The sequence below is a fragment of the Phyllostomus hastatus genome, unplaced genomic scaffold, assembly GCF_019186645.2.
Source record: "Phyllostomus hastatus isolate PE091 unplaced genomic scaffold, TTU_PhHast_1.1 phas_scaffold_39, whole genome shotgun sequence".
Lineage (NCBI taxonomy): Eukaryota > Metazoa > Chordata > Mammalia > Chiroptera > Phyllostomidae > Phyllostomus > Phyllostomus hastatus.
The window spans coordinates 33,209,202-33,233,605 of NW_025334028.1; the positions used below are offsets into that span (position 1 = coordinate 33,209,202).

Genomic DNA, 24,404 nt, shown 5'->3' on the forward strand with positions numbered 1-24,404 from the left:
TCTGTAGGAATACAATTAATTTTTAAGTATTAATCCCTATTTTATGCTCTTGTTAACTTCAAGTGTTAACATTTGTAGTTTTTGTAGTTTTGCAGCTGGGCTGTCTGCAAATCTGCAAATAATGGCCAGTTTTACTTATTTCCCATATTTGTACCTTTTGTGGGGTCTCATCTCATTGGTAAGGATTTCTGATACTATGCTGATGTTCCTGATTTTAGGGAAAGTACTCTCAATGTGGATCATTAAGCATGAGATTAGCTACAAGCTTTTTGTTTATGCTTTTGTCAGATTGAGGAAGTTCCCTCTTTTCCTAGTTATCCTACAAAAAGGTGTTGAAGTCTATTAAATATATTTCTTGCTTCCATTGATATAACCATATGATTTTTGTCCTTCATTCAGTTCATGCAGTGAATGAAGCTGACTGTTCTGTTAATGATACGGCAACTTTGCATTCCAGAGATACAACCTGCTTAGTTACAATGCCTTGTCCTTTTTACATACTGCTGGACTCAACAGGTGAATATTTTGAGAAATTTTTCCATGTAGGATATTGGCCTGGAATTTTCTTTTCTGGGAATAATTTCTGTCAGACTTTAGTATGTAGGTTATGTACACTTCATAAGAAATGTTGAGAAGTGTTCCTTCTTCCACTACTTTCTGAAAAGCTTTTTTAAAAGATTTTATTTGTTTACTTTTAGAGAGAGAGAAAGGGAGGGATAAAGAGAGGGAGAGAAACATCAATGTGTGAGAGATACATCAACCGGTTGTGTGTCACACACTCCCAATTGGGGACCTGGCCTACTACCCAGCCTGTGCCCTGATCAGGAATCCAACTGGTGACCTTTCAGTCCACATGCTGGTGCTCAATCCACTGAGCCACACCAGCCAGGGTGTGTCTTTAAAATATTTATAGATTAAACGGTACATTAGACATGTATTGTATGTAAGAAATGTTAAAACAGGAAATCATTTGGGGTTCTGGAACAGATTGTTTCAATTTTTAATGGGGAAAATAACTAGGTTTTTGAACAAATTGCTTCTCGAATATCCTTCCAGAATGAATAATGTTTGAGAACCGAGGTCTTTATTTTTGAAGTGAGTTTTTTGTAGACTATGTATAGATGGGTCTTGCTTTTTAAAAATCCAACTTCATGGAGTGTTTATAAAATTTATATTTATTGGATTGTTGATGTGATGATGTTTAAATCTATCTTTTTGTTATTTTGTTTTTTATTCATGTCATCTATTTTTCCTCCTTTTTCTCAGCCTTCATTTGTATTGACTGTTTTTATATGTCCACTTTATCTCCTTTGTAGAGGTGTTAGCTTTAACTGTTTTTAGCATTTTTAAATTTAGTGGTTACTCCAAGGTTTACAGCATATATTATTAATTTATTATAGTCTGTATGGTATAAGAACTTTACAGAGGCAGAGACAGTACCCTTCATGTCTTCCCTCTTAACCTCTGGGCAGTTTTTCATACAGTTGACTGTTACACATGTTATAAATCCCACAGTGTATTACTGGCTTTAGAAAAGTAGCCAACTACCTTCTACAGAGATTTAAACAACAACAAAAAAATATTGTAGGTTGACCTATGCAGTTGCCATTTCCAGCATTATTTGAACAGATCCAGATTTCATTTCCTTCTGCCTAAAAGATTTCTGTTATTTTATTTTTTTTTCTTTTGCCATGGGGGCCTGCTGGCAGTCAATTCTCAGCTTTTGTGAGGCTAAAAAGTTTTATTTAGTCTTTGCTTTTCAAAAATATTTCCACTGAATATAAAATTCTAGGTTGGCAGTATTTTCTTTTTAATATTTAAAGATGTTCTCTAGCCCTGGCTGGTGTGGCTGAGTGGACTGAGTACCAGCTTGCAAACCAAAGGATTGCTGGTTCGATTCCCAGTCAGGGCACATGCCTGGTTTGCAGGGCAGGTGCCCAGTAGGGGGTGTACGAGAGGCAACCACACATTGATGTTTCTCTCCCTCCCTCCCTCCCCCTCTGTCTAAAAATAAATAAATAAAAAAACTTTAAACATGTTCTCTGCTTTCTTCTTTCTTACATGATTTCTGGTAAGGAATTTGAAGTCATCCCTATCTTTAGTCCTCTGTGTGTGACTTGATTTTTTTCCTGGCTGCTTTTAAGACTTTCCCTGTGTCACTGGTTTTGAGCAATTCAATTGAGCAGTTTCCTTCATGTTATGTTAGAGGTAGCTGAGTTTTGGGATTTGTGGGTTTATAGTTTTATCAAATTTGAATATTTCTTCATGCACTCTTTCTGGGACTCCTTTGCTCCTCTTTTTTGGGGGGGAAAGTCCAATCACATGTATATTAAGCTCTATGCAGTTTCCCCAAGGTTCACTGATGTTCTTTCCATTTTTGAAATTATTTTTTCTATTTTGGAAAGTTTCTATTGCTATGTGGTCATGTGCACTAATCTTTTCTTCTGTCATTGATTCTATCCAGTGTATTTTTCATCTCACATATTGTAGCTTTCACTTTCCAGAAGTTCAATTTCAGCATTTTTTTCTACATTTCATGTTTCTTCTTAACTTTTAAATATCTGAAATATAGTTGAAATAATTCTATTAGTGTCCTTGTCCATAAACTCAACATCTATGTCAATTTGGTTTGTTTTTGATTGATATTTCTCCTCTTGTGGGTCATACTTACCTACTTCTTGGCATGCCTGTTAATTTTTGATAGGATGTTGGACATCATAAAGTTGACCTTTTTGGGTGCTGGATACATCTATATTCCTGAAAATTCTTGTCTTTGTTCTACATCAGATTACTTGGAAAGAGCTTGATACTCTTGGTTCTTCCTTTTAAGATTTGTTAGGCGGGCCCAAGGCAGTGCTCTCATGAATTATGATATTTTCCATCTGGCTGGTGGGAAGAAGCACTGTTCCCTTGAATCCTTTTGGCTGGTTCTGTTTCTGGCTTTGGGTGGTTTCTGAATATGAACTGAAGCTTTCATCAGGTTATGCTGATTGGCACTCAGCTGAATCCTGGGGAGGATCTCTCTGGCGCCCTGTCCTGTGAACTGCAGCTGCCTTTGTCTCCTCAGATTCTCAGCTCCGTCTCCTCCGTGCAAAGGGCACCCTGGGCTTTGTCAGTTCCCCTGCCTGCACACTGGTCGAAAAATGCTCTGAGGCAGCAATCTGATGAAATCACAGGGTCAACACCTTGTCTCTCAGGGATCTCTGTTCCTTGCTACCTGGGGTCCAGTGTCTTCTTTACATATTTGTCCATTTTTGGCCTGTTTCAGGGCAGACAGCAAATCCGGGTCCTACTGCTCCATCTTCACCAATACAGGAAGTGTCTATTTCTAATACTTGTAATTTGTTCCCTCCCTCCTTATCTCTTAGCTGTATTTAGGTATAATTTACATGCAATAAAATTTTTCCTTAAGTGTACAGGTTTATTTTGACAAATGTATCCAGTCAAGTAACTATCAGTCAAGACAAAAATTTTTCATCATCCCAAAAGTCCTGTCCTGCCATCTTGTAGTGATCTGATTTTTGTGCCTGTGGTTTTGCCTTGATAAACTCAACGGTATGCGGACCTGTGTGTGTGTCTGGCTCCCTCACCCAGCACACTGTCACCGAGATACAGCCATGCTGTTCCAGGAAGGAGCAGTCTGCTCCTTGCTATGAGCAAACACCATTCCGATGCACAGACAGACCACAACCTGCCCGTACAGTCTCTGTTAAAGGATGCCAAGTGGTTCCTTGATGATTACAAACAAGGCTGCTGTAAACACGTGTGTAGGCCCCTTAGAGAACACACATTTTGATCTCTCTTGGGTACACACCCAGGACTGAATTGCTGGGTCATATGGTAAGTCCATGATCGACTGTGCAAGGAACAGCGACACTGCTCTGCAAAGCAGTTGTGCCGTCCTGACAGTGAAGCCCAAGGCCCCAAATGCGGCCCCCGTCCTCACCAGCACTCGGGATCACTAGCCTGTCTCTTCTTTTTCTAACGGTCAGTGTTGTAGAAGTTTATCACATTTATTGATTTTGTTAAAGAAACAAGTTTTAACTTTGTTTATTTCTCCCATTCATGTACTTTTATTTCATTTATTTCTACATTTATTTTTATTTTTTCTTCAAAGGCAGTAAAAATTCAGCTCCTTTGCTGGGCTGGACTGTGGTGGCCCACGCCACAAACTGGTAAACTGGTTAAAGAAATCTCTTTTATGGGGGGTCAGCAAACCCCTGAGCAAAACAAAAACAAAAACAGCCTGCCTGTTGCTGCAGTCTTCCAGGAACACAGCCACATCCATTCATTCACATACTGTCTGTTTCTGCTTTCGGCTCTGCCACCAGAGTTAAGTCTATGTGAACAGACCATGTGGGCTCCAGGCCCAAGCTATTTATTCTCTGGCCCTTCATGAAAAAGTGCCACTGATCGCTTCCGCTAGCATACAGAATGGCATGAAATCATGGCTGCTTCTGTGGGTGCTGCTGAGGTTGAAGAACAAACCAGCTTAGATGCTTTTATTCTTGATTCAAGGCACAGACTGGATCTTCTACAACTGATAAGGAATCACTTGTTTATATGACAAGAGACAACCCAAACCAAAGCTAACATTTGTTTGTGAAACTTGTGAGTTCAACATCTGCTGCACATCCCAACATAGGCTTTAGGACCTCAAACTCCTCCTGTGGCTATCTCCAAAATTCCTGAATGTTTGGGTGGAAAGACACAGTAGCACCTGGCAGAGCCAAGTGCTTCGGTGTGGTGATGCCAGTGCCCAGCACGCATCAGACATGCAGAAACACTGCAGAGAGGAATAAGGGCATGTGCCCCTGCGTTTCTCTGATGTTTAAGAATGGGGTGAAGAGTATGTGTTGATGTTGGGCTGCCAACAGGATGTGCCGAAGTAGCCACCAGTCATTCCTTGTTGGTCACCAAACATAGGGACTCTCCTTCTTTATCTGGGGAACTCCTCTACTTTTGGAACCTGGATGCATACAGAGCCCCTGTCCCTCTGTAGTAACTAAAAATATCCAATGCCCTCCTTCCCAGCTTTCCTGGAAACCAGCATGTGGAGAGGTAACCAAGGCTGCCAATTAGCTCCATCCACTCATGGCACAAGGGAGCACGCTCTTGTCCTTGGCAGTGGAGGTGTCTGTGACATGGGCCAGGCTGCGGACGTGCTAGTGGTGGAGCCTGGTGTCCAGGGCCGGCAGCCAGTGGTGCAAACTTGCAAACACTGGCATCCTCTCAGGAACAGTGCTGAGGCATGAGCTGTCCCAGCTCCTTAGTGCTTCTGAGAGCAAACTAATGGCACCATACCAAATCCTTCTCATTTAAGTTGACAAAAAGTTCCTGCTGCTTACTAAGTATAATGCTGACTGATACACTGGGTAATCGAGAATACAGGGCCCATGATCTCCAATGTTAATTTTCACGATCTGAGACAACGTACAACAGTGGGAGAAGATGTGAAAGTTTCAGCTGAATGTGACCAATGCCCTGGGGCACAACAACCCCAGCAGCACCTGGTTTATTTTCACTTCCCTCATCTAAAAGCAACATATGAGAAAATGAATTGAGAGCTCAAGCCAATGAAAGTCTTACTATGACTATTCCCTTTATTTTGAGAATTGCTGAAGATTTACATTTCCCTCTGAGCCTCTTCTTTTTCCCCAGCAATGACCCTGCCTCGCCTCATCAGAGTGGCTACACTTCTCTTTCACTGCATGAGTTCCAAGATTTAAGGTTGACTGTAACTGTCGCTACTGATTTGATTCCACACATTCCACACATATTCCCAATAAAGCTTTCCTCTCGGATAAATTAATCGCTATTTTACTATGTAATAACGAAGTTACTGTGTCAGGTGGCTTGAAAGTTTTTTCCTAATAAAGCAAAAATCGAAACCTCTTTTAGAAAACAGAAGACCTCATTTTCCCTTCCTCCTGCTGGAGAGGAGGAGGCTAATTTTCCTGTAACAATGAAGTAAATTTCTAAACCTAATAAAACCAAAAGCCTTTCAGTTTATGCTTTGGAAAGAGTAAGTGTGGCTATAGGCAAAATCTTCTGCAGCAGAGGTTAATAAACAAGTGACACTTCTTAAGAGTACTAAGGGAAATTTATATTAAAGTTAATTAAATTCAGGAGTTATTAATTTGATCTTTCCAATGTCCACTGTTGTTATAAATTCAACCAACTGAAATTATTTTAGAGTCATTTTTAACAGCTAACAACTCTGAGAAATGTCTCTCCTGCATGTAACAGTTCACACTTCTACATTTTTCTTCTGTGAGTCTACAATACACCAACAGTTCACGTAAAGTTAAAGTCATTCACACTGTTCTATGAGCCCATTCCTAAGCCTATGACATGGAACTCAAAGGGGCAGTGTCAAAAGTAATTAATGTGGTAATTCCTGCCTCAAAATGGTGAATGGGTAAAACAAGTCACTCACTTTCCAAGATGTAAGAGTTGAAAAAACAGCTTCACAGAAATCCTCTCGATTATCTATTTTTATATCCTTAGAATTGTCTAATTTAAATTTTCATATTTGCCCATTTGTGTGTCTGACAATGATATATTTGTCAGATTTCATGGTTTGTTGCTTCTATGAAACAAACACCAGGGTTTCCCATAATAGCACACGAGAGAAGGCATTGCAGAGTTACGGCAGCACTCACTGCTCTGGGCCCCACCCCAGACCCCCTGCAGGGACTGCAGATGGAAGCCCGCCTCTCACAGCACATCTTACACGGAGATGTGTGTCTGTTGAACTAGTCCATTTAGGCCACACAGAAGCAGCAGGTCTGGTTTAAAATGTTAAAATCAGAAGACAGGTTACTCTGCCTGCACACAGATTCATTTTGCAAATGCATACTTAGTTTACAAAGCTGTTAGCTTGTTGGATACTCACCTAACAAAGTTGCAAAATGCTAGATGTGTTCAAAGTGCTGCCATGCCTGGGCTCTACAGTCCACAAGCAGGAACCATTCTGTCCAACCGCTGCTTTATCACCCTGTTTTGTCCATTGGGAAGGCTCACTCCATGTCTCTGAGCCTCTGTTTCTCTCAGTGCACAATGAAATGGCTGAACTTACCCTGTGTGAGCTGTGGAAGTAGCTAACTAGATGATGCCTGGAACTGAAGGGTCTGATACACTTTTTTGTGTGTGTGTGAGTGTGAATGTCTTTAAAATGCAGTCCTGGATCTGCTGTCTTGAGATGCCAACAAGCTTGGCATCTGCTACAAGCTTGAAGAACTAAACCCCGAGTTTCACTCACAAGGAAGCAAGACAAATTGTAACAAGGGGAACTCCCCCCTGAAAATGGGGAGGGATACGGAAGCACTGAAGACAGAGCATGTGTGTGTCGCCCTGGCAGTCGGGATGATAGGTGCAGGACACAGGAAAAAGAAAAAGAAAAAGATGCATGCAAGGCTGGTGCCAGTGACGAGGAAGGTGATTGAATAGCAGGGACATGACCTCTCATCTGCTTTCACTGCCCAGGGGGTTCTGGGGGGACCTTTAAAAGGAGAGCACGCAGGAACGCTGCTCTCTTGGATTCTCCCCTCCTTCCTGACCAAGGTGGGCTGGAGTTCCTGTGCCCAGACCTTGGGGACTGGGTGACCTGGGAGAGTTTCCTGGGACCCCACCCTTAGTGTTCCAGGGTGGGCCTGGAATGCAGGCAAACGGACTCAGGGAGGCTTCAGCTAGGAAACCCTGTGCCCCGCTCCCAGGTAGTAAGCCACGGCAGCTGTCTCCCACCCATGGCCCATGCCTCTGACATTGGCCAGTGAGCATGGCACCACTCCTCCAGGTGCCAATCAATGTGTCTATTGCAAGGAGGAGGGTCACTGGAGAAAAGAGTGCCCAAAATTCAAAAGCGAAGGTAGGGATGGAAACCCTTGTCAACAAATGCTAAAAAGGCAAGGGGAGTCTGATGACAAATGAGGAGGCCCAGGGCCTCTGCTGGACCTCTGCTGGACCTCTGCTGGACATCTACTGGCCTACCACCATTTCCCCACAGGAGCCCCGGGTACAGTGGATGGTGGGGAACAAGCCAGCTGATTTCCTTGTAGATGCAGGAGCTACATACTCAGTGATGAATACCAGAGTAACCAAGGAAAGCTTGGATACATATAACAGTTATTGGAATGACTGGACAATTACAAAAGGAAGCGGACCTTCAACCCCTAGAATGTCAGCTTGGGAATCAAAATATCATACAGTGTTCTCGATATGCAAGACTGCCCAATTCTACTGCTGGACGAAGATTTACTTTACAAGTTGCATGCCCAAATAACTTTCTCCTGAAGAGCAGCAATTGTGTGTAGAGGTCCCACTGGAACATGCTCTCCTGCTCCAGGCACTGCTGACTTGCCGGAAGGTCCTGGAGGTGAACTCTTCCCACCTCAGATCCATGAACAGGTCAACCAAACCATTGGGCTGATGGAATCTCAGGTAAAGCAGTTAACGTCTAACCCATAAAAGTTAACCTAAAACTGGAGACATGGATCCCACAGAAGAAGCAATACCCCCTCGAAAAGGAGGCTTCAGGGGAGATTCGACCAATATTACAGACAGTTTTAAAATCGGGACTAATCCGGTCATGCCAGGCTCCCTGTAACATGCCCACTTTGCCAGTCTGGCTTCTACCCAATGCAGCTCCTGGTTTTAAGAAGCGTCGTGGGGCTCCCATCACACCTGACTGCAGACTGACTTCTATCTTGCTGATGTATTAAATAGTTGAAAAACTAAGTTTAAAAGACTTTCTCCCTAATTTAAAAGTGCAGACAGTGGTCACAGAAGGGGTTTAAAATGACTCTTTCCTTTTAGAGCAGAAAGTTGCAGTTTGATGATTAAAAAGATACATTTGAGGATGGACTTGTTACTGTAAAATTTGGTGATTTTCACATTGTCCTATATGTCATATTTTCAGAAAGTACTTTTATATATCTCAACAAAAATATGGAACCATTGCAGAAAGTTTGCCATCTGATTAGAGTTTGCAAATGTTGTTACGGTTGACTCAAGTGTCATTCTTCTTGCATTTCAAAACTTGCTTTTATCGTCTAAGGAGTGGAAAGTTTTGTCTTTATGTCTTGGGACAGAGGACTAACAGGAAATAAGAGTCTGAGAAACAAAGACGGTGTGTTATAGCAACAGAAGTTCAAATTCAGTAGTCTCAGCACATGCAGGTCCAGGGGGGGAAGTGGGGTGTCAAGCCAGCCAAGCATGGGGGCATTGTGAGGCTCCTGGTCCTTCCTGCACTGGGACTGCCTGCAAGTTCCGTCCTCATCAGATCTGTGGAGGACTGCTGTTCCCAGCTCCCTCCCTCCAGGCAGAAGAGAGATGCCGTTGCTCTCATCACTGCCCGACACAGTAGGCCCTGGGTCTGATTTCCACAAAGCAGGACTTCTGAGTCTTGTGTGTCACACCCTGGGAATTGTGATCAGTCACTGCACTTTAGGAGCTGAGAGGACTCGGTTAGTAGAGGGAAGTGGGTAGACAGTGTTTGTCATCTGTCCACGTACCAGACACCGTACCGGATGGTGGTGAGAGCGGGACTCTGTCTGAAGTCCAGACCTCTGGCCTCAAACTGCAGCTCTCCACCGCCTGACTGTATGACCATGGCTAACTTAATCTTTCTGAGCCTCAGTTTCCTTGTCTGCAAATAGTAGGCAGTCACAGCAGTCCATACCTGCCAGTGTCATTGTTGTGTTTAAGTAAAATGCTTAGCACGCTGCTTGGCAAATAAGAGCTCAATGGCTACGGGCTGCCATGTCCTTGTTGTTATCCGAGTGTCACCAGAGTAGCTGTCAGGAGCCCCGTGGTCAGGGGCAGTGTGTGCTCAGGGAATGATGACAATAACGGTGGCATCCGCAGCAGCGGTAATAGTGAGACACTCACTGAGCGTTTACTACATGCAGGTCCTACGAGGCTCCCACTTTCTGAGTTTACGAGGGTGGAGGATGTGGGAGCTGAGTCAGCTGATGAGGCAGGTGAGTGTAGATTCACAGTCCCCTATTCTGGCCCTTTTGGGGGAAGGTGTGAAAGCTGGTTTTGGCCTCTTGTGGTCTGTGCTCATGCCTGACTTTCTGCATGTTATTTGCATGGGTGGTGGCTGAGGCCCCTGTCCTAGATTGAGTCAGGTTCCTTGTCCCCCAACCCACCACACTTCTTACTCTGGAAACTGCTTCTTAGACTTTGCTAAGCTGAGATAACAATCTACACCAGTATGCTGCAAGAACCACAATGAGACACCACTTCACACCAGTCAGAATGGCCATCATAAACAAATCAACAAACAAGTCCTGGTGAGCTTGTGGAGAGAAGGGAACCCTAGTACACTGTTGGTGGGAATAAAGAATTTCCTAAAAAAACTAAAGATGGAACAGCCTTTTGATCCAGCAATTCTACTTCTGGGATTATACCCTAAGAACCCTGAAACACCAGTTCAATAGAACCTATGAGCCTCCATGTTCATAGCAGTGTTATTCACAATAGCCAAGTGCTGGGAACAGCCTAAGTGCCCATCAGTAAATGAGTGGATCAAAAACTGTGGTACATTTACACAATGGAATACTACTCAGCAGAAAGAAAGAAGGGGCCCCTACCCTTCATGAGAGCATGGATGGAACTGGAGAGCATTATGCTAAGTGAAATAAGCCAGGCCGTGAAAGACAAATACCATATGATGTGAACCTAATCCACAAAACAAGCAAGCAAGCAAAATATAACCAGAGAAACTGAAATAAAGAACAGTAGCCTGAGGGGAAGGGGAATGGAGGAGGGGGATAATGGGGGAAAGAAGGAGAAGGGTTGTCAAGGAACATGTACAAAGGACCCATGGACAAAGCCAAAGCGGTGGTAGGATTGAGTGTAGGAGCGGGGGTGGGTGGGGCACGGGAGAGTGGTTGGGGAAAAATAGGGACAACTGTAGTTGAACAACAATAAAAAATAAATGAATTTAAAAAGTGAAAAATTAAAAAAAAAATTTTTAAAACAGGTAGTACCTAAGCTCTGGCTGGTATGGCTCAATGGATTGAGTGCTGGCCTGTGAACCAAGGGGTCACAGGTTTGAGGGACAGGTCACAGGGCCAGCCAGAGCACATGCCTGGGTTGTTGGCCAGGTCCCCAATGCGGGATGTGCAAGAGACAACCACACACTGATGTTTCTCTTCCTCTCTTTCTCCCTCATTTCCCTCTCTCTAAAAATAAATAAATAAAATCTTAAAAAAGCATAAAAAACAGTACCAGAGTACTGTTTTAAAAGGCAGTACCTTAGTATTCAGGCAGGGGTCGTGATCTCTTTTTCCTTAGGTCATCATATTTAAAATGACGACAGCCAACACAACAATTGCCATCTGGTATGAATGAATCAAAATAACACCTATATATATATTTTTGGTCAGATTGGCAAAAGACACATTTTTTTTGTGGGCTACAGAATTTTAGTAATTAGTTTATGTGTGCCATAAGATGAAAAAGGTTGAAAATTACTGATCTGGAGCTTTTGCTATGTAGTCTTATTGCGCAGGACTTGTTCATACGTCCTGCTCACTGAAGACTGCCCACGTGACTTCTGTGTACTCACCAAGCCACAGCATGGCAGTTAGTCATTGTCACACAGCCTCCCGTTCACTGGTAGTTAACATGCCACTTAGAGAAGAAACAGCATCATGTGACAGCAGTGCCTTCTAAACTTGATCAGTATGGATAGGTAGTTTAAAAAGTAATTGTAACGTGCTCCACAGTGCCGTGAATGTTAACCATTCTGGGCTTGGGTGGAGGGAGGTGGGTTCAGAGATGTAGATCCTTCATAGAAAGTTTTCCATTTCCCTGAGACTAAAGATTTCAGATGACTACAAATATCAAGTGGGTAGATAATAAAAATAAGAACTCTTGTGTTCTCTGAATCATGAAATTTTAATTTAGAAGATAACTACCTATTGTTTTTAGCTCGTGCTAAAATAATGATGGCATTCTTTTAAAACCAGTCAGAATCCTGACCTGCCCAGTGTGGTTCTGTTGGAGCATAGTCAGGTGAACTGAAAGGTCGCGGGTGTGATTCCCAGTCAGGGCTTGTACGAGAGGAAACCGATGGATGTTTCTCTCTCACGTCAATGTTTCTCTCCCTCTCTCCCTACCCCTCTTTAAAATCAGTAAGCATGTCCTTGGGTGAGGATAAAAATAAAAAAAATCAATCACCACCCTGAAAACTTATATTCTTTCCTCCTCAGGCTCCTATTCAAAGGAGTTGTCTCTTCATAATCCAAATTTAGTAAAACACTGGTTTTCCCTCAGAAGTCAATACTCACTTCCTAGGAAGGAGTATTCCTGCCACTTGCAAAGACTGAGCAGTATTTTTCAGCATAGAGCCTGTGGCAGTCAGGAAGTCCCTGCAGTGATGAGTCTTTGGGGGAAATAAGCTGAGGTCAAAGATGGCAGGCACAAAGTGTTAAGGGAGGAAGGAGGCCAGCCTGCTACTCAATGAACAGCTACCGTTCCAGGCTAATACTTAAGTCATGATAGTGAACTTGAGCTACAAAGTGAACAGGTATCAAAGGGAAATCGACAATCAGTGGGAAACATATGCACAGGAAAGTTGTGAGATGTTTCCAACGAGACAAGAATCAGCCTCCAAATACGAGAAACAAACTTCAGAGCTTCAAACAACACAGCTCTTGGAGAAAGAAAAGCTGTTCTCCAATTTCCAGCAGCAGTGGGAGGCAGTGAAGGGCATTTCACTGGGAGGGGAGAAAGAGTACAGGGAGCTCTGGACAATCCAGGAGGAGCTAAAGAAAGTGTGAGCTGAGACAGCTGCAAAGGCCTGGGCCCGGTACCTCCAGGAGAAAGCCTCACTGGAGAGGCAACTGAGTGAGCCAGCCATGAGCATGCTGGGGGAGAGGGAAGACAAGGAGCTGAAATGGAAGGGCCAGGCCTTGGAGGTGGCAGCAGAGAGGCGCGCTGCTCAGCTGTGCCACCTCTGAACAGAGAGCCTGAATTCACACAGAGTCCATCCAGCAGTCCCAGCAGCCCCAGGAGAAAAAGACCTTCCACCCCTGGTTAAAAATTGCAAAGCAAAATGGGAGGGAGGTGGGGAGCACTGGGGGTGGGTGGGGTGGGAGTAAAAGACAGAAAACTGTACTTGAACAATTAAAATAAAAAAATGTAAAAAAAAATTGTGAAGCAGCAGCGGGAGCAGAAAAGCAGTGGTCTTCAAAGAGCTCATATAAGGACAGGCAGGAAAGGAGTCCAAGAAGACGTCACTGGCTGATGAGCCAGACCACCTGCTTGAAAGACCAGAATCTAGCCAGAGCTCACAACCTGAGGTGCCAGAACACCTGCACCACAGGTGGGGATCTCAGAGGAGCTCACAGGTCAATCAGTGCTCCAGGGTCTCGAAGAAGTTTCCAATAGGGAATTGAATAACAGCCGAACTGCTAGATATTTGTGTTACAAGTTTCCCTTAATTCAGTTTTTCTTTAATTAGGTTCTGTTAATAAAACAAATACTCCTCACATCTCCAGATCAGGTACCACTACTTGCCAAACATTCATATATGAAACCAGGGGTAGAGTTTGACCGCTGGAGGAGTGGGACTGTGAGTTTTTCCTGTTGCTAGGAATTCCTCTGCACACCCACTAGAGGCATGGGTGCTTAAACACTCCTGGCAGGTGGAGAGGAAATGGGTCTGGGAGGGAGATACACCATGGATCCCCTGCTTTCTGTAGCCCCCACTACAAAGACCACGGTGCCGCTGAGGTTCAGAGCACCTACCACTGGGACCACAATTCCACTGCCTTCTGGAGCACCCACCACAGTGACCACAGTGCAGCTGCGGTCAGAGGGGCCACTACGGGGACCAGGTCCCACTGCTTTAGGTAGCTCCCACCACTGGGACTGTGGTGTAGCTGAAGGGTCTGGGGCACCCACAACTGAGACCACGGTTCTATTTCCTCCTATAACTCCCTCCACCATGACCATGGTGCAGGTGAGGTTTGGATCACCCACCACAAGACCACAGTACCACTGCCTTGAGTAGCTCCCACCACTGGGAAGATGGAGCAGCTGGGGTCCTGAGCACTCAGCATCAATCTCCGGGATTCCCCAGCATCTATATTTGGGTGTTGGTGATTTCCCATCTAGTTATGTATGCTCTTGATTCTTGCTTTCTCTTTGCTTTTGCTTAATAAAATGCTTAGTTATTAACCTTTGACTTGGGGTTTTTATTGTCTGCAAATCTGAACCCCCAAATTAATGATCTCATATGTGCCCCTTAACGGCACATAAATTGGCATCATGAACAGGATTCAAGAACAATATGCCCTTTTTCTGTAAACCTGAAGTGAAATGTATGATTTGTGAAGTGCTGGGCTGGGAGGGTTTGCCGTTCTCTCAGGCTGCACAAAACTGGGCTAAGGGAATGGGTCCCTGTGAGGACGGGGGATGCCAGGTACAGACTGGGGAACTGCCCCAGTTAGTAGAATGCCTCCAGGCTGTGCCCATAGAGAAAGGAAAAGAAATGGTTGGCATCTGCCACAGCGGTTGGCTCATTCTAACTGCATATTGGAAGTGTCATGAAAGGGAAGAGCAGATCCTGCAGGAAAAACTTCAGCTCCTGTGAGAGCTCGCAGAATTGCAGGGGAAACTTTCCCCTGTTACAATGTCAAAATTTTATTCTGGGGGATCAAGCCAGAAATTATCAGACAGTGGCTGAAAAGACTGCAGCATGGTGTGCTCAGTACAAACACAAGAAGCGCTGGGACAAGGTAAACAAAAAGAAAGTGCATGCCATGACTGCTTCTGTGCCACTTGACGGGGACCCTGATACGTGGGATGGGGATGTCTGGGATAAGATGGATGAAGAAGACGGTAGGGGTGGTCTGTGCAGAACTGAAGGAGGAGCCGTGAAAACATCCTCCTCGGTTAGGAGCACGCCCCATCTCACGTAGGGAAGAGGAACGACAGGGAAATCAGGTGACCAGCAAAGTTACTGTTGAGGATTTTACTCAACAAGAGATTACTGGTATTTTGGCCCAATTTACTCAATGAATGGGAGAGCCTTTGACTGCTTGGATGATTAGGATTGCTGATGCAGGAGCTGGAGGGGTGACTGGAGATCCCATGGACTGCATTAAATTTTGGTGTATAAGCTCTAACCTGTGTGTGCAAACACTTTTAGAGATCATAGTCAAGAAGGGGACAGTACCATTTCTCTGTTGGTCCTGGCTGCTCAAGGATGTGTTAAACATTACCCTATGGATACCAAACGGCCAAGTGGAGACAAGCCATGGTATACCCTTAGTGAGGGACTACAGAAATTAAGAGGAGGCGAAGAAAACAGCCATGATGATTGGGGAGGCAGAGACATATTATCAAACTGTAGTTGCTGCTCCCCATCATAACATACTAGTTATAACTGCCCCTCCAGCACACAAGAACTTAATGATAACTTTTTTGGTGGGGGAAATTGGCAATCCCCTCAACGCTGTTTTAGATGAAATGGTCCAGTTAGAAGACACGGGACACTGGAGTACCAGTAAAGATACTAATAACTCCAATAATAGATTGGGACCCAAACCTGTTGATAGAATGCTCCATATAGACATGTTCAAAGCACTCTTGAGAGCTGGGACAAAGTGGGAGGAAATAGATGGACTTCCCACTAATGATCTTTGGAAGTTATGCAAAGAAAAACACAGGAGAAGTGCAAACCACCAAGTAGAGGAGGATAAAAAGGAAACAGCGGGCCCTTCAGCCCTGCCAGCTACAGTTAGCCTTTATCCTGCCCTGAATCCTGGATGCAACCATAGGGATCAGGCCAAGCCCCCGGGTCAGCTGCAGGAGTGAAAGAGGTGGGGAGAAGGGACTACCAAGCTCGTATCAATTGAACTATATATTGGAAAAATGGGTCTACTACTGTAGCCCATACCCTTATTGACACTGGGGTGGAGGCCTCTTTAATGTATGGTAAACCCCCAAAATTTAAACAAGGAACCCCAATTACAGTCATGAGGTTAAGAGGTACTGAAATTGCCCCTAGGTAAGTGATCCCTGATGGAACCCTGGGTAAAGCAGTTAACATCCAACCCATAAAAGTTAGCTTAAAAGAGGGGGTACGAATTTCACAGAAGATACAGTTCCCCAAAATGGAAGATTTAGAGGGGATTCATCCCGGATTGCAGAAATTCTTAAAATTGGGATTAATCCAGCCATGCCAGTCTCCCTATAACACTCCCACTTTGCCAGTCAAAGGGCTTCACTCTGATGAATCTCAATTGCTACAGGATCTTCGAACTAGAAATGACATTGTGCAGGACACTCATCCTATGGTGCCCAACCCCTGTACTCTGTGGACCGTGGTGCCTAGAGATAGCCAGTGGTTTTCAGTCCTAGGCTTGAAAGATGCCTTTTTCTGCATCCCAATAGATGAACAGGCTCAGCTACTGTCTGCTGGCAGGACCCACAAACAAAAGCCACGCTCCAACACTGCTGGACTGAGCAGCCACATGGATTGAAGAACTCCCTGACTATACTCAGGGAAGTATTAGCCAAGAACTTAAGGGATTTTCAATTGAGATCAGGAGTTCTGCAATATGTAGATGACATATTGATAACTAGCAATACCTACAAGGTCTGTTTGCTCAACGCTGTCACAGTCCTAAACCATTTGGAAAAAAGGGGCATCTCCTCATAAGGCCCAGATTTGCAAACAGGAGGTGGTATATCTAGGATTTCAACTGAAACAGCACTAGGAACTTGATGGCAGATGAAAACAAGTCATTGCGACACTAAAAATCCCAGAAAACCAAAGGCATCTTCATGGGTTCTTAGGGATTATGGGGTTCTACCAAATTTGAATTCAAAACTTTGGACTCATAGCAAAACCACTGTACAATTTGATACCTTGAAGGAAAAGCTGGTTTTGGCTCCCATGCTAGGACTGCCCAATTCACAAAAGCCTTTCGATTTCTACGTTCATGAAAGGCAGGGGATTGGACTGGGTTTACTGACCCAGACTCTGGAAAACATTGCCAACCCATGGTCTATTCTCTCAGACAAGTTGGTCACATGAAAAAGGGATGGCCACTATGTCTTTGAGCAGTGGCAGCTACTTGTGACATCTCACAGGGAGGCAAGAAGTTCACTCTGAGAAAACCAACTATGGTATTTGTACCACACCAGGTGTGAACTCTACTGGAATAGAAAGGATGGCATTGGCTTACAACAGGGCACAAGGGTAAATACCAGGCCATTCTGTTGGGCTACCCAGATGTTACCTTGCAGACTACTATAACTTTGAATTCAGCCACTCTATTCCCAGATGTGAAGGAAAACTCAGCCCTCCATCATGACTGCTTGGAAATTACTGACCAAGTTAATTCTAGTAGGCTGGATCTACTGGACCAACCATGGCGGCACCTGACTGGGAGCTGTACACAGACAGGAGCTGCTTCATGGACAATAGCAAATGACAAGTCAGGTATGCAGTAAGCATCACAGACAAGATAACAGAAACCCAAGCCCTTGTGCCACGAACCTCAGCACGGAAGGCTGAACTGATGCCCTCAGGAGAGCATTAGTCCTGTTCCAGGGAAAGAAGGTTGTCACCTACACAGACTCCAAATATGCCTTCAAGGTCGTCCATGCCCATGAAGCAATATGGAAGGAGAGAAGACTCTTGACCTCAGTGAACAAGGATGTTAAACATGCAGAGGAGATTTTACAATTGCTAGAGGCAGTGGAGCTACTCAACCAGGCTGCCATAGTGCACTGCCCAGGACACCAAAGGGACAGTTACCGAATGAGCCAGGGAAACCAAACTGCTGATAAAGCAGGCAGACAAGCAGCCAGAGGGCTGCCATGCTTAGGGGTTTTGATCCTCTGCTTGGACTTGTCAAAGTTTTATCTTCATTACACAGAAGGAGATGAGGAATGGGACTGTGAATGGGGATTCACTGGCATTGATCCCAATTCCATATGGAAGATCAGTACCCAGGGAATGGTGTTACTTCCCGAGGCTCTAGTGTATCCCATCCTCAAACATGAAGGGACCCATTATGGCAGGGATGGTTTGATGGACCTCATTAGTCCACATTTGATGACCCCCATTTGCATAGGACCATTCAGAGGATTACACAAGCCTGTCAGGTAGCTGCCAGAAAATCCTAAAACACAACACATCCCAGCAAAAATGGTAGAACAATATAAAGGGTTGTGCTCATTTCAAGATTGGCAAGTAGACTTTACACAAATGCCTAAAACCAGAGGGAATTTCAAATTTTTATTAGTTTTTTTGTGGACACTTTTTTAGATGGGTAAAGATATACACCACTAGATCTGAGAAGGTGACTGAGATAGTGAAACTACTACTTAAAGAAATAATTCCCAGGTTTGGACTCCCTCACAGCATTCAGAGTGACAATGAACCATCATTCACTTCAGAGATCTCCCAGAAAGTTGGACAGGTACGGCAAATAAGATGGAAACTACATGCATTTTGGAGACCTCAAATATGGGAAAGACTAAGAAAATAAATCACACAATAAAGAAGATTGTGGTCGGTCCCACTGTTAAAAAGAACAACAACTGAAAGTGAGTTATGGATATTCCTGAGTAGGAAAGTCTATGAAGATTGTAGAAGTTATGTAGACAGTTGTAATGCATATACAAGACACAGGAGGGAGGGAGGAAGGGAGGGAGGGGGGGAGAGAGAGAGAGAGAGAAAGAAGAAAGAAAGAAAGAAAGAAAGAAAGAAAGAAAGAAAGAAAGAAAGAAAGAAAGAGGGAGGGAGGGAGGGAGGGAAAGAAGGAAGAAAGGGTAGGAAGGAAGAAGGAAGAAAGGGAAGGGAGGAAGAAGGAAGGAAGGAAGGGAGGAAGAAAAGAAAAAAATGGTTTCTGAAGGTTGTAGAGGCAATAGAAGGGTGTGGAATTTTTTTTGAAAGAGAAGAAACCTCAGTGCTTGGACTGAGTTATTCTTTGCTTTAGGTTTTGCTTTATGTCTTGCTTTCTGATCTTTTGGGGACTTTGGGAACTTAACCATTTTGTTTACACAGGGAATCCTGTCTGTGCCCTTTGGGGATTTGTGCCATTTGGATCCAAGAAAGGTCATCTGGTGCCAGGTAGAGGCAGCTGGGGTGAGAGAGGATGTCTCTGACATGAGACTGGTTGATGAAAGGTCCTGTCTCTGCCAGGAGACCAGTGGATGGACTGGTAGGTGAGAGAGTACCTCTACCATTGGGGCTTCATGCCATTGGTGCCGGGTAGAATCCAGATGGGGTGAGAACATACCTCTGCCATTTTGGGCCTTGTGCCATTTGGACCTAGGAAAGGTGGTCTGGTGCCAGTTAGAATGAGCTGAGGTGAGAGAATGTCTCTATCATTGGGGCTTCATGCCATTTGGGCCCTGAGAAAGGTTGCCTGTGTGGCCAGTTAGTGTGACTGGTTGGTGGGAGACAAGATACTAAGGCGAGTTTTAGTTTCCTCTTATTTTCTTTTTGAACTCTGATTTTTGCTTTGGATTTTTTATTTTGTTTCTGCTTTAAAAAGAAATTTGAGGATCCTAAGGGTTAAAACTTCACATTAGGTTAAGAGGAAAAGTAATGAAAGATATAAGCAAGGCATGGAAACACACTTTTGGTGGATATTGGAAAGACAAGAATTTCCTTTTTGCTTTGTATTTTTCTCCCTACCTGATCCCTCTAGAATCTGGCATTCTTAATAAGTAATGATATAAAATTTCCTTTGCATGAAAACCAGTAAGACTGATGTCAAACTATGGTTTTAATAACCAAAACTTTGACTAGAATGTCATGCCCAAAGGAGGAATGCATGGGCTCTGGGGTGTTACCAGAAAGCTGTGAGGAACTAAGATTGACTTTGGAAGCTAACAGAAGTCCACTGGAGAAATGTCCTGGTATCTTGCTTGGTTGTATGGTACATAGCAGCCTTTCTGGGGAAGGAACGAAGTATCCTCTCCTGAGAGATGGCAAGGAGGAACCATAAGACATTATGGGAACCTCAAGGCCTTGAAGAATACAAGTACTGCAGGCAAAGCTGTATGGCAGTTGTGGGGTGTGGCTTTTATGAAGGGCTAAGGGTCAATCTGAAGGTTCCTTGTGGAAGGGCCAGCAAAGCAGACCTAAAAAACCTATGTGTTCAGTGCTGCTTTTGTTGTTTTTATGCAAACAGTGAGGCAAAATTGAAAACTAGCAGTCTTTTTGAGGTAATGAGGGTGATCTCAGGGAGAGAAATCAGGTTTTAAGGGAAATCAAAATGATCAGTTGTGATCATCAGACTCTAGTGCAGGGGCATCAAACTCATTTTCACCAGGGGCCACATCAGCCTCAATATTGCCTTCACAGGGCTGAATGTAATTTCAACTCCTTAACAGTTAAGGAGAAGTTACACTTACACTCCTAAAATTACTTCGGCCCTTTGAAAGCAACTGTGAGGCTGATGTGGCCCCTGGTGAAAATGAGTTTGACACCCCTACTCCAGTGCAACTAGCTACCTTCAAAGTTTGTTTTCACTTGAGAATTGAACTGGTTTAACCTGACCATATCAAATTGTTGCTGCTTAGTATCATTCCAGCAAAGGCTTTGCAACTGACCATCTTCTCAAAGACAGTCTTGTGGACTCAGAAATGGTATAGGCCCTACTTGAGAAGCCCACCTGCATCACCACCTCCTGGGACTCAATGGTTTAGCTGGACTAAACGTTTGAGTTGGTAAGGTATGGAGCAGCCTGTCAGCTTTGCTTCAAAACTGCTTTCTTTTCAGCCTTAATAGTTTGGACAGAAGAAAGGGCGTAGAAGTGTTAAAGGGAGGAATCTCAGGATATTCCCCTAAGGCTAATTTAAGCTGAATACAATAGGCAGAAAGGCTTCATACCAGCATGACATGCCTTGTACACCTACTTCCAAGGAAGCCATTTTTTTTTCTTAACCAGGGACACTGTAGAATTAGTCCCTACCTTTGCCATTTAGTTGTTATGGGTTTGATTGTGCCTTTAACACTCTTGCCAAATTTGCCACCTCCAGAACATGACAGGATGCCAACTTGTCCAGTGATGCCATCCTTTGGACATCACACATGCTGCTTTTCAGGGACAACCAACTGACCTGGACTTTGCGAGATCCTTCTGCCTTACATGGAGGCTCCCCTCCATCCAGACCCCCCTTTGTTAGGGAACTCTGGACCAGGGGATAGGTAGGACTACATTCCTTGGTCAACAGGAAGTAGTCACAAAAGAACGAGACCTTTGTCCACCTGCCTTTGTAAGATTAAAAGTGTCCAGAGTGTTAAAGGGGGTAATTGTAGTGGGGAAAACCCTCCCTGTCCCTAGGAATGGGTAGGGGTGGAGAAGTGCCAAGGATAGAGCATGGGTCCATCATCCCAGCAACCAGAATGATACATGTATGACAGAGGGAAAAAAAAGAGGCGTGTAAGCTGGCACCAAACCCTGGGAAGGTGATTGGATGGGCAGGATATACTGTCCCAACTGCTTCCACTGCCTGGGGTATTCTGGGGGAGACTTTTAAAGGAGAGTGGGTGGGAATGCTGCCCTCTTAGATTCTCTACCCTCCTTCCCTGCTGACGGGGCCCTGGAGACTGGGTTGCCTGGGAGCATTTCTCAGAGCCCCTTCTCTGAGTGCTCCAGGGAAGGCTTAGAGTGCAACAAGCTCTGGTAAAAGGGGAGGGGCTGAGACTCAGGCCAGTAGGCTTGGGGAGGCTCAGGCCAGCAGACTCAGGGAGGTTAGGGTCAGCAAATTCCGCACCCCTCCCCTAGCAAGGAGCTGCGGCAGCTGCCTCCTACCAGTGGACCATGCCTCTGGCTCACGCCAGCAAGCCCAGTGCCCCTTCCAAGACAGGAAGCCAAAGTGGCCACTGCCTGCCCATGGCTCATGCCAGTGTGGGCCAGTCGGCTATGCCCCAGTGCAGCTGGGGAGGGTCATTCTCCACTCCCCTCCCTGAGTGCTTTGGGCCTGACCAGGAGCACTGCAGGGGCTCAGAGCAAGCCCAGTAAAAAGGGGGTTGCAGGGTGGGGGAAGAGGAGATTTGGGCAGGCAGGTCCTGGGAAGCAATGTGGCTGGACAAAAACCCCCACACCTTTTCCCTGCATGTGAAGCTCTGGTGGCCAGCCACCAACACCCTGCTTACTCCTCTGGTGGTGTTGGCAGTGGGTGTGGGCATCAAGAAATTGTGTATATCTATAAGTAAATAAAAATTCCCTTTCCCTTTCTAGTGGGCTCTGTCTTCAGAGTTATTGCCTGTGTGCAGCAGTCAGTGGGATCCCACTAGTTCAGTTACAAAATGATGCCGTGGGCTTTCATTAGCTGGAGATTCACACTGTGCTTCATTCTGGGGAAAATTCCGTGCTGCCATGTACTTACTTCACACAGTAGGCTTGACTCTAGTCAGACAAATATGCCTTATTTCTCTTCATGAGTCATGTCTGCACATACAGGAACTGCTTTTAGTACATCCATGAAATGAGTTCACTTTAACAAGTGACTGTGCGACTGTGGGAGATACTGAGTTCTCTGACAGTTTTTCACAGACCAGAGGGGATGGAAGTCTGTTATATAAGTATTTATCAAACGTGCTAGAAAGTATAAAGTGGGAGGGACAAAGGGCCAGTGGAAGTCAAAAGAAGGAAACACTTCCCACTGGAGGGATCAGAAATCAGACCTGGAATAAGAAGCCATTCTCGCCACGTGAAGATGGTGTCAGCCCATTTCAGACCCAGAACAGAGGGAGTCAGGGTGCTCGGAATTGAAAACATGAAAGACTCAAAGGTAGACAATGTCATTTCATACCAGATTGTAGAGGGGGGTGAGAAAAGCTTGAGGCTGGACCATGAAAAGTCCATGGTGCCATAAATGAAGACTATTCTTACAAAAAAACCCCAAACCCCCAAATCCCTTATTTATCTCTGTATAACTAAATTCTCATACATCAGATGTGTTTCATTCTTAGGCAGTAAATCATGTCAGTTGTTTCACTCAGCTGTTCCCAGACAGCAGGGAACCCTTTAGACAGGGGTACACCCACGGATTCCACAAAACATTGTCCCTGAGACCACGGCCAGGAAACCCTACATCACGGGCACAGATCCACTTCTTGTGTGGACAGAGACACTTCCCTTCTGATAGGGCTGCCTCCACCGCAATCCTCAGAGCCAAACTGCAGCCCCGTTGAACAAGGATGACAAACAACCTGACCGAGAGACCTGTTGTCAGAAACAACAGAGCTGCCCACTCACTGATGTCACATACGTCAGTATCTGCAGTGCTCCACAGCAAAAACTGCATACATTTCTCAGTGCCTTTTAGTATTTAGGCACAGGATTTGGAATATTTTAGTGTTTCCTGCTTATTTTTTTTTGTACATCAAGGGATTAATGATGATTATTTCTGGGTAGATAAAATGTTGGCTGTTGTTAGTAGGCCCCACGTAAGCAGGAGATGTGGGATTTCTGCCATCAGACCTGGGCTATGCTCACTGTTTGTGTGGTACCATCATCACAGATTTTTAAATTTTTGCAAAAATGAATAGAAGCAAACATTTCACTTACCAACCTCAAGGCTCTGCACTTGCCCAAACTGTGCACCTTGTTTGCTTCAGGGCACTGGGTTAAAAGTCACCTCCTAGAGAGTCCTCCGTGGCCACCCTTTCTGAAATTGCCTCCCGTGTGTCCAAGCCATTCTTTACCCTCTCACTCTGTTTATTTTTGCTAAAGATATTTTACCCACTTATTCAAAAAAAATTATCTCTATATATTTATAGTCCATCTCACTAATGATGAGACGATGTCCAATGAGGACAAGAACTCGTTGTATGCAACCATCTTTGGGAGCTTGAATGGAGAGTCAGGGTGGGCAGGGAGCAGAGTTTGGGGGTAACTTGTGTTAACTGGTCTTTCTTCTAGCACCTGCTGTGAGTCAATTTTTACTGTTTTAACAAATTCGAGGAGCAAACTCTACAGCTGAGCTTGTCCTGGGTGAAGTTCTGGGAAGGGTCCGTGGGGAAACACTCCTACACGGTTCTCCTCTCCTTTGTTTCAGGCTGCCCTGGCCTGGCACAACGATGGCCATGGCCTGGGCCTCATGTTAGGAGTCCAGGAAGGGAAAGGAATAGTGAAGATACTTGGAAGTGGGCCACTGAAGAGAAACAAAGAGAATACTTTTTTTTTAGCCATGGTTAAGGCAAGACTATCATAGCAGTATGGCCTCACACCTATGCCACAGAAATGCAGCTATAACAGTTGTTCCTAAACTGCCAACCCTGCTTCATGTTTAAAATTCTTCCTACAGAAATTACTATCTACATACACAACACTAAGTCCTTCAAGAGACAGGATTTTTTTTTTTGCCACGATGAAACACATGTCTAGTGTCTAATTTTAAAAAGCCCA

General features: G+C 44.6%; 1 protein-coding gene across 13 annotated transcripts in view; it reads right to left on the reverse strand.

The window, feature by feature from the left end:
* DIP2C (disco interacting protein 2 homolog C) overlaps positions 1-24,404 on the reverse strand; it is a 446,223-nt gene that overhangs the window by 37,826 nt on the left and 383,993 nt on the right. The window lies entirely within an intron of this gene.